General features: G+C 39.4%; 1 pseudogene; it reads right to left on the bottom strand.

Annotated features, from left to right (window-relative positions):
- Positions 1-6779: 6779 nt before the first annotated feature.
- Positions 6780-7420, bottom strand: LOC102990315 (cofilin-1-like; annotated as a pseudogene).
- Between the last annotated feature and the right edge of the window lie 6996 nt (positions 7421-14416).

The raw sequence follows: 14416 nt of genomic DNA, 5'->3' as shown, positions 1-14416 counted from the left end.
GAATTTAATGATCTAAGAGAAACTGTCATACTAACCGGCACCATATAATACAAAGAGAACCTGCTTCATCAGGTAAGAAGGGTGTGTTGTTAGGGTTAGGATGCGTTTAAAGAATAAAAGGTTTACTTTTACATATCTTTATAAAGTTCAATTTTGTTGTATATGAGGCAGTTTATGTTACTATAGATATGGTGTTATTTTTTAATAGATTTTAAGAGCAACTAAGGTACTTTGAATAATACAGAATCAGGAATTTTAGAGCAAAGTGATTTTAGAAATCAGGTAATCTAGTCATTGTCATGTTTATTTGGTATACATATGCATAAAAACTTTTGCTGATATCTCCTCTTCTATATATCAATATATTTCTACTACTGTTAATTCCTATATTAAATATTACTATTATTAACTTTTTTTATTAATTAATTAATTTATGTTTTGCTGCATTGGGTCTTCGTTGCTGCGCATGGGCTTTCTCTAGTTGCAGCGAGTGGGGACTGCTCTTCATTGCGGTGCACAGGCTTCTCATTGTGGTGGCTTCTCTTGTTGCGGATCACGGGCTCTAGGAGCATGGGCTTCAGTAGTTGTGGCACGTGGGCTCAGTAGTTGTGGCTCGCCGGCTCTAGAGCACAGGCTCAGTAGTTGTGGAGCGTGGGCTTAGTTGCTCCACAGCATGTGGGATCTTCCCGGACTAGGGCTCTAACCTGTGTCCCCTGAATTGGTAGGTGGATTCTTAACCACTGCACCACCAGGGAAGTCCTGCTATTATTAACTTTTAATTTTTTAGACAAAAAAGAATATGAATACTCGTTTTTAATATTTTCTACCCCAGTCAATCACCTGTGCACCCCTGAAGGTCCCTGACTTAAAAAACCATTTGCTTGAGGTTTTTTAGCAAGTAACTGATGAAGGTGATACTGTGATCTAAGTCTCTCAGTTTGGTCCTATGGTTTCCCACTTTTTTTTTCCTTTCTTGCTGTAGAAAGGGCTAATTTCCTTCGTGAAATACGTTGCTTTGGGGAGAAAGTCACGTCTGGCACATGGTTGATATCTAATAAGTATTTGTTAAATGACTTTGCAGTAACACCATCAAGAACACAATTAACCCCCCAAACAACTAAGCTTCCGCTTTTGTTCAAGCACTTCATGGTTCCTGGTATTGGAAACTGCTGTTTCCTTGCTTTAAAATAAACATCCTTGAGCATGTTATTAGAATCAGACTAAAAACTACCTTATCCATATTTAACCCATTACTACCAACATGTGTATAACACAGGTGTTTTTCTATTAAATTGTTCTCTGGATGTCATCAGGGAATAGGGTGTGTCATCAATACAATTGCCAGGAGATGATCTTTTGCCAGAGTAAATTTATCCCTGGTACAATGGCTCCAAAGACAAAATTCCGTGGGACACAGGTGTTCTTGTAGCAAGCCCAGATCATCAGTAGCCCCGGCTTTACCCAGAGAATTTTAAACCAGATTAAATTCTAGCTTTCTTACAAAGCTCTAAGAAAGTCTAGCTTACCGTCTCATCAGAGTTTACTTACCCTCCTTCTCTATACCTCCTTCTCTATCTCTCAGTCAGTTAGGCACCCAAACGTTTAGAACTAAATGTATGCTGCCTTCTCCCCAAACCCAGGCCCTATTTGGAGTCTACTTACAGAGTCCAAGAGAGGTATTGGGTAAGTGGTACAGTAGGTATAACGTCTCTTCCTCCTTTTCTCCGTGGGTTTCCTGCAACAAACAGGAGTGAGCCCAGGCTGTTACTTGCAGCGGCCCCATGTTTCACCCCAAGTGAGGCTTGTATGCTCTTCTCTCACTTCTCTCCATTTGGCTTCATTGAGGCCTGCTGTATCTGGGGCCTGCTGTGTTGACTCACCAAAGCGGGCCTGCGTATCACAGAAGGATTGCCTCACTTTCTGATCTGTCCTCCTAGGGGATAATTATGAATCATCACGTTTGCCAGTCTTAAGTCTGTTCACCTCTTATTCATAACTCCTCCAGAGCTGGAACTGTGTTATCTTCATCCCTGAGTTCTTACTTGAAGTGAGAACAAATTCTTTTAACTAACATTTACTGAAGGTTTTTATTCAGATTAACTGTTGTATTGAATACATTTAACATTTAAATTTGCTTATATCCTGTCTTCTTAGGCCCACTCTCATGTTTGTCTCCCGCCCCTCCTCTGCCTGACCCTTAAGGACTATTCCTATATTAATGAAATTATCTCTTTACTGCAATACTGTGTTATATTCTCATTTTATGAAATCTTATCTAAAAATCTGAATGTTAACTTTAAAAAAACATGTAATATTCTCAATTAAGGACGAATACTTGGAGAAATGAAAACTTCCATTTTAAAAAAGTTTTAAGAATAATCTCAAGGGATTCCTAAGATATTTAAAAATATTAACAAATAATTATAACATTTTATGTTATATAAGTTTTGTTAGACCAAGATCACAAGAAAAACCAGGATGAAATTTTCTTTTTCAAAAAGTTGTGGCTGCACATCTACATTGTCCTTGGATATGTAGAAGCCCTGCTGAGCTAAATTGTATGTTTCTTTCATTTGGTAAAGATTTTTGCTATTTTTTCCTTTGCAAGTGGACTTTCAAGTTATTTTATTCTCAAATTTTGAACTTCACATTGTTCTTTTGAGTAAAATGCACAGAAGGACTGCATCAGGGAGATGACAAATGTCATTTAAATAGTATCAGTATAATTTAATTATCTTAGGTTTTGCTTTGCTTTCCGTTAAATAAAATAAATTAGATAATATGTTTAAATGCTAAATGACAATTTTATTTACTATTGGGAGACTTAATTGTATGTGAGTCCATATCTAAGCACAAATGAAAATTGCACAGTTACATGTTTAGTACATTACAACACGTTATCCATTTATTAAAGGTAGATAAATACTTATCTAAATCATCATGTGACAGATAAGAATAATAGCTGTAATTTGAAAGGTCATTCTTTGGTGATACTTTATTTTTATGCTATCTAGTTCATATATATTTCTCATTGGGATTATATAGAGTTGAGATTTTTTAAAAGATAGCCATAAAGTTCTTATCTTTTACCAGGCTTGGGTTAAGAAGGGGTTAAGGCATTCCTAGGTATGATATCAATATGCCACAGGAAATTCTTACCCTGCTCCAGTGTCCTAAAATATTCCAATATGGGAGGAAGACTTCATACATTAGAGTCTTTGTATAAATATAGCAATGATGCTATAGAAATTGGAGTTAGAATAGGTTTTGGTAGATGATTTCACATCGAGTGGGCCTAAAGGAATCTGCACTAGAGAGCTCAAAGACATGTTCTCTGAAATACCTGCACTATTAACAATTATATGTATAGACTCCCTGCAAACTGGAATGATTGCAGATAATGGAAAAAGTCAAGCATAATACTCAATTTTTAATGGAAAAGGGAGGAACTGAAAGATCACACTCTGTTTAGTCGTCTTTGAAATACTATGGTGTTAATCTTTGAAAAACGACAACAACCAAAAAACCAAAAGACAAAAAAACATGATTTATAAGTCCACAGAGGGTGGCCAAGTATCCATTGTCTAACATGGATTTGTGAAAAGCAATCTTGCTAAATAAACTTATTTTACTTCTTAAAACAAATAAATGGCAAAAAGAAGTATGTATAATAGTATGTTTGATTAGATACATGATCATTGCTGACCCTATGCAAAATTGTGTTTTAGAGAAAATTCAATTATCTGCTCCTGGCTTTGTTTAATATATTCAGATTACTCATACAATTGTACTTGCTATATATGTACAGTTTCAAGTTCTGATTCATTCACTTAACATTATATCATAAACTGCATGCTACTCTTACTTTTATGTGAACAAGTTACTAAGGAATCTGAACTTCGTGGGGATATAAACATAAAATGTTGTATTTTTCCTCTAGTCACTGCTGCCACTGTACTATGTTGAATACCCTTTCCCCCCAGGCAGATTCCATAGTTTTCTGCTCTTTTAAGTTACTCAAAGTCTAGCCTGGCCTAGTTTAAAACTTTGGTGTTTTAAAATCCCCTCCATTGTGGGCCAGACTTGTAGCCACAGGGGATGCGAAATGAGGAAGGGAATATAACCAATTTTTCACTCATTCTCCCTCATCAAGCCCCTAAAGATTGGGCTGGGGAGAGTGTCTGGTTCTAGGATATGTTTTCCTCTTTCTTTTTCAAGGGTAATTCCTCTGGTATTGGGGGATAGAAGTAGGAATAGAGGAGAAATGAATTTTGCTCTCTGTCTTGGTCATCTCTGCTTCTCCGGCTGATGTTGACTGCTCTCAATGCTCTTACTGCCTCTCCCATAGCACACATTCTTAATTCCTTCAGTGAGCAGAAAGGGGCCTCCGTATTGTACCAATTCCCTGATAAGGAAACTCCAGCACCTTGCTGCTGTTATTTACTTTGTTAGTAAGTCCTCCCTTTTGGGTGGAGTGCTGCAAAAGCAATTCAAGCCCCAATATCTTCCTGGTGTCACTTGACCTACAAGAAATTCATGTATCACATCTTGTGTGCAACCAATGTCCCCCATGCAATGGACACACATAGTCTTATCAGCTATCATATCATCACAGGATAATGAAATTTAAAATGTTAGCCAGTGCCAATGCTCTTCATATAAAGTGGGCGTGGGATGGGGAGTGATAATGATATAAAGTAGAGCTGCTATTGAACCCCCATCCTGTAGGTGGCCTTGAGGCCTAAGTTGATAATCATAACTTCATTTTTCAACCCTTCATTGCATGTCCTATTATCCCTCTAAGCTCCTTGACTGGGTCTGATTCTTTATCTAGTCCAGTGCCTAAACCTTAATTCCCAAATGATCTGAATCCACTATGGACTTATCTTCGGACTTATCTTATATTGGCTCTCTTTACTGAGTTGCCTCAGTTGGGTTTCAGACATAGTCATTCTTGCCCTATTGTATAGCAGAAACTGAGTTTCCCTTTGATGATCAGGATTAATCACCACATGGCCACGGCGACCCTTTTCTGCTTTTAATTCTACAGCTCCAGAAGCCGAAAATAGCCAGTGGGCAGTTTCAGTTTCTAATTCATCCGAACCTTGATGGTGTGTCCTGATGGAAGCATTCCTCCTGCGGATATAGGACCTCAAAAACCATGAGCCCAAGGTTGTTGGGAAGAAAGGCAAAAATTTCTTCAGTGGGTTACTTGGTGTGATAATGAGAGGGCAATTTTACTTCCTCTTTTAGCACATGGATTTGTGTGTTCCAGCTACTGAGATCCTCTTTTTATCTCCAATGTTCTGATATTTTATAATGTGCCTTGGTATTGAACCTTTTTCATTCATTGTTCTGGATATACAGAGGATACTTTGAAACTCAAAACTCATCCTTTGGATTTGGAAAATTCTCTTATTTTTATTTGATAATTTCTTCCCCATAATTTAAAATCTCTATTTTCTCTGGAGATCCTAGTAGTCAACTATTAGGCCCCCTGGTTTAGCTCTCTATATTTAAATATTTTTCTCCCATTCTTTGTGTATTGCCCTATTTTCTGAGAGATTTTCACAACATTTTTATTACAATCCTTTTACTAACCATTTTATTACCACTTCCTAGCTGTATAACATTGGGAAAGTTGCTTAATATCTCAGTCTGTTTCCTCATCTTTGAAATGGAGATGATAGCATGAAATAACCATACTTCACAGGGTTTTTTTGAGGATAGAGTCATAAAAGTGCTTAGAATATTGTCTGACACATAGTAAGTACTCTATAATAAATATTAGTTAATATTAGGTATTCACCAGTATCTTGTGAATTTGGTTAGTGTAAGTGATCTTTGGGCCATTTAGAAGACAATTTCTAACCAGATCCTGACCTTGGTGACTTTACCACATTAGGCCTTTTTTGAGAGGACCAAACAGTTGGCCTTTGGCAATCATGCCTCTCTATCTCATTATGTCCTTCAAAGGCAACAATTTTTAAAGTCCTTCTCCATTTTTGCCTCTGTATCTGTGCTTACATGGGTGTATTTTGTAATGTAAAATTACATATAATATCTTGTAAGAAACTCTTATTCTTAAAAAGGGAGATGATGGAGGGAAACATGATAATTCATGAAGACGGTCTGCCCCAGAAGTGTGCATTTATTCTTTTATTAAGCATCTTTATTTAACACTGCTATGTGTCTAGCGCTGTGCTAATTGCTAGGGATACAGAGATTTTTGTTTTATCTTTTTCTTAATTACTTGTGTTGAGCATCTACTATGCTTGAGAATCTATGTGAGTTCACAGTCTACGGCAGCATTTTTTTTTTCCCATCAGTGAGCCTTTTCATTGTTGTGCGTTTTTTTGTTTTTTTGTTTTTAATTGAGGGTCCCTTAGTGGTCCTGCTTCCATGAGTGGCTGTGACCAGGGGAAAAGGGGAGGGAAAGCAGGCGGCGCAGGGAGGAAGGGGTCATCTCCACAACATTCCATTTATACACAGAACTAAACAGACAAGCACAGAGTCACTATTGCGGTTAGAAGTTGGCAGCATGGAAAAAGGGAGGAACAAGTGGGGAACTGGGGTGTTGTTAAAAAAAAATACAGTCCCCCCACAAAGAGGGGTTCCTGGGGGGAACTTGGTCTGTTTCAACCCAAGAGGAATCAGAAGATCAAAAGCGGTTTAGGAAGGCCAGAACCGTCAGGGATGGAGGGAAGAGGAGGAGGAGGAAGGTCCAGGGGGTGGGGAGGCTGTTTGGTAACTGGGGTGAAGGGACTTCCCTCCCTCCTGCTGGGATCCCCCCAGCCCCTCCTGTCTGGCAGGAAGGGGGCAGCCTGCAACTCCCATGGGCAGGTCTGGGGCTGCCAGATGCTCCAGGCAGGGGTCTGGAGGGGGCTCACAAAGGCTTGCCCTCCAGGGAGATGACGGTGCTACCCCACAGCTTCTCTGCCAGGGTGCAGTGGTCTTTGACCTCCTCATAGCAGTTTGCTTGCAATTCATGCTTGATCCCCATCATCTTCCTCTTGATGGAGTCCTTGGAGCTGGCATAGATCATTTTGCTCTTAAGGGGTGCACACTCAGGGGCCCAGAAAATGAAACCAGCTCCTCCTTCTTGCTCTCCTTGGTCTCATAGGTTGCGTCATAGAGGGCGTAGCGGCAGTCCTTGTCTGGCAGCCTCTTGACAAAGGTGGCGTAGGGGTCATCTCGAGTCTGGCCCACATCACCTACCAGGATCTCCTTGCCCTCCTCCAGGATGATGTTCTTGTCCTCACTCAGGCAGAAGAGCACCGCCTTCTTGCGCTTCTTCACCTCCTCTGGTGTCGACGACTTACGCACCTTCATGTCATTGAACACTTTGATGGCCCCATCAGAGACAGCCACACCAGAGGCCATGTTTCTGGAAGAGAGAAGGAGAGAGCAAGGAGAGACAGAAAAGACAAGAGCCGCTACTGCAGCATTTTTAAAGTATGGGTCGTGAAATCAATTCAGAATGTTGAAAATAGAATTAGAAAAAAAAATATATAGAATAGTACAGAATAGTAAATACCAGAGTATGTTGCATGTAATAAAGTTTGGTATTGCTTCATGAAGTTTTTACTTCAGTGTGTACTGGGGTTGTGATAAAAAATGTATTTTTTACTATTTAGGTCTGGGGCAATAAAGTTTGAAAGCCACCAGTGGAAAAGACAATAGGCAAAGAGGTATTTACAGCACAATGTGATAAATATGATGGGGAGGTCTACGATGGGTGAAAAAGGGGGGTTAAGGATTGTTTTCTGGAGGAAGAGATTCTTGATCTATATCTTAAAGGATAGGCCAATTGTAATAAATGTGGAGTAAAATATCTCCAGTAAAGGAAATAGCATAAAAGCTCAAAAATCTTTGTGACTAAAGGAACAAGTATAGTAGAAAGATATAAGTAAGAGGAAGGGGCTGTATCAGGAAGCTTCTATTCTTCATCATACTGAGGAACTTGGATTTTATATTGAAGTCGCTAGAGAGCCACTGAAGGATGGGGAAGTGACAAAATTTAGTATCTTTTATATCGAACAGTTGACAGCACTGTGGAGAATGGATTTAAGGATAGTGACAGGAGGCAGAAAGTGGAGAACTGGAGGTGTGGGAGAGCAATTAGGAGGCATAATGAAGGCCATTATAATCAAAAGAAGAGATTTTAAAAAGACTGAAGAGGATGGAAAACACAGTACTGGGTAGCTATTTGGATGTGAGGGGTAAGGAAGAGTCTGATACCCAGCTTTCTGGCTTGAGCCACTAAGACAATGGTAATGGTCTTTACTTAGGAAATATAACAGGACTAATGGCTAGTGGTTGAGCAACCAGGTAAGAATAATCAATAAACATTTAAGTAGTACTTACATAGTTAATAAGAATAATCAATAAACATTTAAGTAGTACTTACGGGCTTCCCTGGTGGCGCAGTGGTTGAGAGTCCGCCTGCCGATGCAGAGGACATGGGTTCGTGCCCTGGTCCGGGAGGATCCCACATGCCGCAGAGCAGCTGGGCCTGTGAGCCATGGCTGCTGAGCCTGCGCGTCTGGAGCCTGTGCTGCACAACAAGAGAGGCTGCGATAGTGAGAGGCCCGCGCGCTTGCGCGTCTGGAGCCTGTGCTGCACAACAAGAGAGGCTGCGATGAAGAGTGAGAGGCCCGCGCGCTGCGATGAAGAGTGGCGCCCGCTTGCCACAACTAGAGAAAGCCCTCGCACAGAAACAAAGACCCAACACGGCAAAAATAAATAAATTAATTAATAAACTCCTACCCAACATCTAAAAAAAAAAAAGTGGTAAATTATGGTTTCCGTGAAACCTTCTGTATATCACCCAGCTTGAATTGATTTTTTCTTTTTCTAAACCTGTATTGCATAAATTTACCACATAGTTAAGCATATGCATTGTTAATTAATGGTTTTACCTATGTTTTGTCTTAATACATTGTAACATCTTTATGGAGAGGAATAGTTATGTTCCCTTCATATTTCCTGCTTATGGATATCAGTAATAAGCCAACACTATGTCTAAGAGATGGAGGAGAACTTCATAGCCATATATAATTCCATATGATGAAATGTCCTTTCATCCCTTCATGGTTCTCTAGTATGTTTGAACAAAAGGGGATTTGTCTTATCTACTACTGAACAGTTTCTTCTCTGTGATCCATGTCCCCTCTTTACCACCCAGTATACCTTGGGTTATACTCACTTGGCTGCTGTTCCCTACCTAGAACTGAGCCTACTGTCTTTGATGAAATGATACTGCTGCTACTGCCACATGGATCTCAGTGAAGGGGTGATATGAGGAAGGCTACACTTCCCATTACTGCGACTTAATTTTCCTTCCACACCATCAACACAAAACTAGTTCACATAAAATGCTTTATTGAGGGTCTGGGGATGATTAAAGGAAGTATAATTGCTGACTATTTTATTACCCATCCTCATCCTGAACTGTCCAGGTAAGCCCATCCATCCATCCAGGCTGATGGAAGAAAAGGGTGAGCAAACAATGTTTTCTGGGGCTTCTTTCCAAGTAGTAAAAGTGAGAGATAATACAGGCAAGACCATGTAGATCTGTTACTCCATGATTTCTTCCCATGCTGACTTGACCAGAGTCACGGAAGAAGCAGCAGGTCAGCATTACCCAGAAGCTTCCTCAAAAGCACAAAATATAGTTAACCCCCCCTCTTTTTTTTTTTTTTGGTATTTTGGCCGTACCACGCAGCATGTAGGATGGTTCCCCAAACCCGGGCCTCCACAGTGAAAGTGCTGAATCCTAACCACTAGGCCACCAGGAAACTCCCTAGTTAACCCTTTTTATACATAAGTTTATTCTTATCCATTGTGACATCTTTTGAAGTACAAAGACGTTATACCATGGTGAAGACCTCATAATTATTTATTTCATTTTCATGTAGTTTTTTCTTATCATATTGTCATTACCTTAAGGTGCTATATATACTATTGTCAGGGCTACTGGGAATGGAAAGTGCAGAATACTACTTTGACTGAGACCTTTTAACAGTTCTTGGTCAAGTTCCTTCTGTGTTCTCAGCTTCTGACATTTTCCAATCAAAAGAATGCCAATCATTCCACAATTCTGCCCACTTTTCCTCCTTGATTTGTCTCTTTCCACAAGATCTAACTGTCCTCAAGTTTTAGCTCTTTCATGTTGTTTCTCCAGAACTTTCTAACTTAAATTTCCTGATTATTCTTCTGGTCAGTACAATTTTATGCTGATCAATACTACATTGTATTACATTATTCCTTTATAGCAATTCTTCAGAAGGAGTTTCTTCCTGGGCATACCCTGGTTCCTAGCTTCCTTGTCTTGAGATTTGTGGCCCTCTCTTCCTTAAGGAGTCCTTTTTGTAGGTCTCCCACTACAAACCTGCCCTCCCCTTTCTTGAAACTCCCTTCTCACTGGGGTTGATTTCATCCTAGGATGAGTTCTCCTTTCCCCAACAGGGCAGTCCAAGGACACAATGACCCATTGCAGGATATTTCCCATCAAAGTCTTGAGTTTCTCAGCCTAGATTTACACTCTAGGTGCATTTCAACAGGAGAGTTCCAGGGCAGGCTTCAGATTCCAAGTCTGGTACTTTCCAAGGTTTCTGTCAGTATGTTATGCAAATATACCTCCACATTCTTCCTCTAATTTTCCTGTGGGTAGCTATTAGACCAAACAGACACATAGACACAAACACACACAACTCCCAAGGACATATAATTACTGTCTGAATCCATGTTAAGGAAAACATTTTTTTTCCTCAGTGCAATATAGTCTTCATAGATTTCGCTGCCTATACTAGAGATATATTATTTGTCAAGCAGTTTCAGTTTCTTTTCCCTACCCTGCAACAATGCACAGAGACCTGTCAGTGTTTAAAAAACAAGGTCCATTACAATTTCTAGCCAAATAACAGAATTACATAACTGGATAGCCATCTTCAGTATCAAAAGACCCAACACGATTTTCCCCAGTATTTTATTATGAAAATTTTCAAAAGTATACAAAAGTTGAAAGAATTTTTACAGTGAATTCCCAAATACCACCCCCACCCCAGGTTAGGTATAACATATCTATCTATCTATCTATCCATCCATCCATTGTCTTATTTCTTTTATGGATTTCAAAGTAAACTTAATATACCAGTACTCTTCTCCTTAAATACTTCATGTCATTACCTACCTAGTTCAATATTTATTTACAGATTTTTTTTTCTTTTGAGGAAAAATTGACACACAATGAAATGTATAAACTTAAAGTGTACATTCCCTAAATTTTGGAAAATACATACACCTGTAACCTAAGCCCCTAGCAAGACATAGACGATTACTATTACTCCAGATAGTTCCCTCATGCCTCTTTCCAGTTAGTTCTTCTCCCTAAGCAACCATGGTTCTGCTTTTTCCCACCATAGATTAGTTTTGTTTGTTCTAGAACTTTACATAAATGTAATCACATAGTATATGCTCTTTGTATAGGATTCCATGTAAGGCTTCTTTCATTTAGCATGATACTTTTAAGACTCATCCATGTCATCGTGTGTATCAGTAGTTTGCTCTCTTTTACTGCTGAATAGTATTCCATTCTGTGAATATATCATAGTTTGTTTATCCAGTCTCCTATTGATGGACGACTGGGCTTTTCCAGTTTTTGGCTTTTATTTATTTATTTGGTTGCACAGGGTCTTAGTTGTGGTAGGCGGGCTCCTTAGTTGCGGCTTGCTGGCTCCTTATTGCAGCATATGGGCTCCTTCATTGCAGCAGGTGGGCTCCTTAGTTGTGGCTCCCAGGCTCCTTAGTTGTGGCGTGCGAACTCTTAGTTGCTGCATGCATGTGGGATCTAGTTCCCTGACCAGGGATTGGACCCAGGCCCCCTGCATTGGGAGCTCAGAGTGTTATCCACTGAGCCACCAGGGAAGTCTGAAGTTTTGGGCTTTTATGAATAAAGTGGTTGTGAACATTCTTGACCAAGTCTTTTTATCCACACATATTTTCATTTCTCTTGGGTAAACACTGAAAGGTAGAACTGCTGATTCATAGTGTAGGTATATGTTTAGTTTTATAAGAACCCGCTCGATCTTTTCCCAAAGTGGTTATATCATTTACACTTCCACTACCGTGCACGAGAGCTCTGGTTGCTCCACATCCTTGCCAGAATCTGGTGTTTTCAGTCTTTTTAATTTTAGCCATTCTAGCAGGTGTGTAGTACTATCTTTTTACTGTGATTTAATTTGCATTTCCCTGATGACTAATGATGTGCAGTTTTTCATGTGCATATTAGCAATTTGTATACCTTCTTTTGTGAAGTGTTTGCGTCTTTTGCCTATTTTTAAACTAAGCTGTTTATTTACCATTGAGTTTTAGGAGTTCTTTATATCCTGGATATCAGTCCTTTGTTTTATATATGTTTGCTAGTTTTTCTCCTAGATGTGGCTTGCCGATTTCTTTTCTTTTTCTTTTTTTTGTTTTTGTCCTATTAATTTTCTTAATGCTATCTTTTGATAAGTAGAAAATTTTGAGTTTAGTGAAATCTAATTTATCAATTTCTTAATTTATGGTTATTGATTTTTATGTTCTAAAACACCTTTATCTACCTCTGAGTCATGAAGATATTCTTTAATGTTTTCTACTAAAAGCTTTATGATTTTAGCTTTTGCATTTAGGTCTACGATTCATCTCAAATTTATTTTAGTATATGTTTTGAGGTAGAGGTTGAAGTTTCTCTATTTTCCCACATGGATATCTAGTTAGTTGTGTCATTTGTTGAAAAGACTCCTTGCTCCATTGGGATGCATTGGCACCTTTGTTAGAAATCAAATGAGTTTATAATTTTGAAACTATTTCTGAGCTCTCTATTTTGTTCCATTGATCTATTTATCAATCCTTTTGCCAGCCAGTACCATACTATATTGATTTCTTTAGCTTTACACTAAATCTTGAAGCCAGGTAGTGTTAAGTCCTCCAACTTTGTTCTTTTTCAAGTTTGCTTTGGATATTCTGGGGTCTTTGTTTTTCTCCCAGCCCAATTAAAAAAAAAATTTATCTATTTTTGGAGGCGTTAGGTCCCCGCTGCTGCACGCGGGCCCCGCCCCTCACCGCGGCGGCCCCTCCCGTTGCGGAGCACGGGCTCCCGGCTTGGGGATTGTGGCCTACGGGCACAGCAGCCGCGGCTCGCGGGCTCCAGAGTGCAGGCTCCGCGGCATGTGGGATCCTCCTGGACCAGGGCCCGAACCCGCATCCCCTGCATTGCCAGGTGGACTCCCAACCACTGCGCCACCAGGGAAGCCCCACAATTTTTAAAGTGGAAATTTTTTCTTTACTTTGGATCAGACCCAAAGCATCCTTCCTTATTGACCTCTGAGTGGAAGGGAGGCAAAAACCAGATCCAAGTAAATCCCCAGAGGAGGGGAGGGGTGAGCATCTGAGGGACTGGGCAGGATGTTTGCTCTTCCAGTTATGTACTTTTGATTGGAATGGGAATATGTGACAAACCACAGAGTTTTTACCCAATTATTACCTAAAGCTGCCTTGGCCTTTGGCATATACAAAGGTTTTGGTATCATTCTTTCAGCTTTATTCACTGAAAAAATGAATAGTAGCAGTTGCCACAATAAAACATTCTCCATACTTTGGGAATCATGCTATTTATTTTTCTTATATTTCATATAGCTGCAACAGCAAGTTTAGTATCAACACAAGGCACTTAATGAATGTTTGTTAACTAAAATTTGGGTCATTCCAAATCATAACATTAGAGTGTTAAAAGAAGCATTAAAGCTCACCTAATTCAATCCTCCATCTGATCATAAGGTTTCCCACTAAATACCAGCTTGTACATGACTAATACAGTAATAGGGCACTCACAGCCTTAAACATCTAGAGCAGCTCATTCCATGAATTCCTTACAAAATCTATTGAAAAGAAAACTGGCTGTTACTGCCTCCACAAGGGAATAAAGAAGACTGGTCCCAAACTAAGATCACTGTTATCTGCATTGCATAATTTATAGGACTTAGACTGTGAGGAAGAGCAGTTTAGGAAGATGCAATTGCAAGAGTACAGCTATTTCATCTGATTTCTGATATGCCACTCTTCCCTCTCCACCAAAATGAGAATTTATTTCAATTAGTGCCAATGTTCCTACAGGGAGTATAATACTTGTACAGTATAGAGAATTCCTAAAGTGTGTCATTTATCTAGTATCTAACTATAAGTGGCTTGGGTTAAAATAATAATTTCTGATTTATTGATTTCCAGGTCAGCCTTACCAACTGAAACATAATTTGCTCAGGCTTGGACACTTAACCCTTCATACTTCTCCCCAGTCTACCCCTGCCATTTCCCCATATAGACTCTTAGCAAGGAAAAAGTTAAAAGCACAATTTATAAAGTTTGTAGGTTTTGC

Source organism: Physeter macrocephalus, chromosome 2 (genome assembly GCF_002837175.3).
Source record: "Physeter macrocephalus isolate SW-GA chromosome 2, ASM283717v5, whole genome shotgun sequence".
Lineage (NCBI taxonomy): Eukaryota > Metazoa > Chordata > Mammalia > Artiodactyla > Physeteridae > Physeter > Physeter macrocephalus.
Note: the sequence above shows the minus strand (reverse complement) of the source record. Positions and strands in the feature narration are given on the sequence as shown.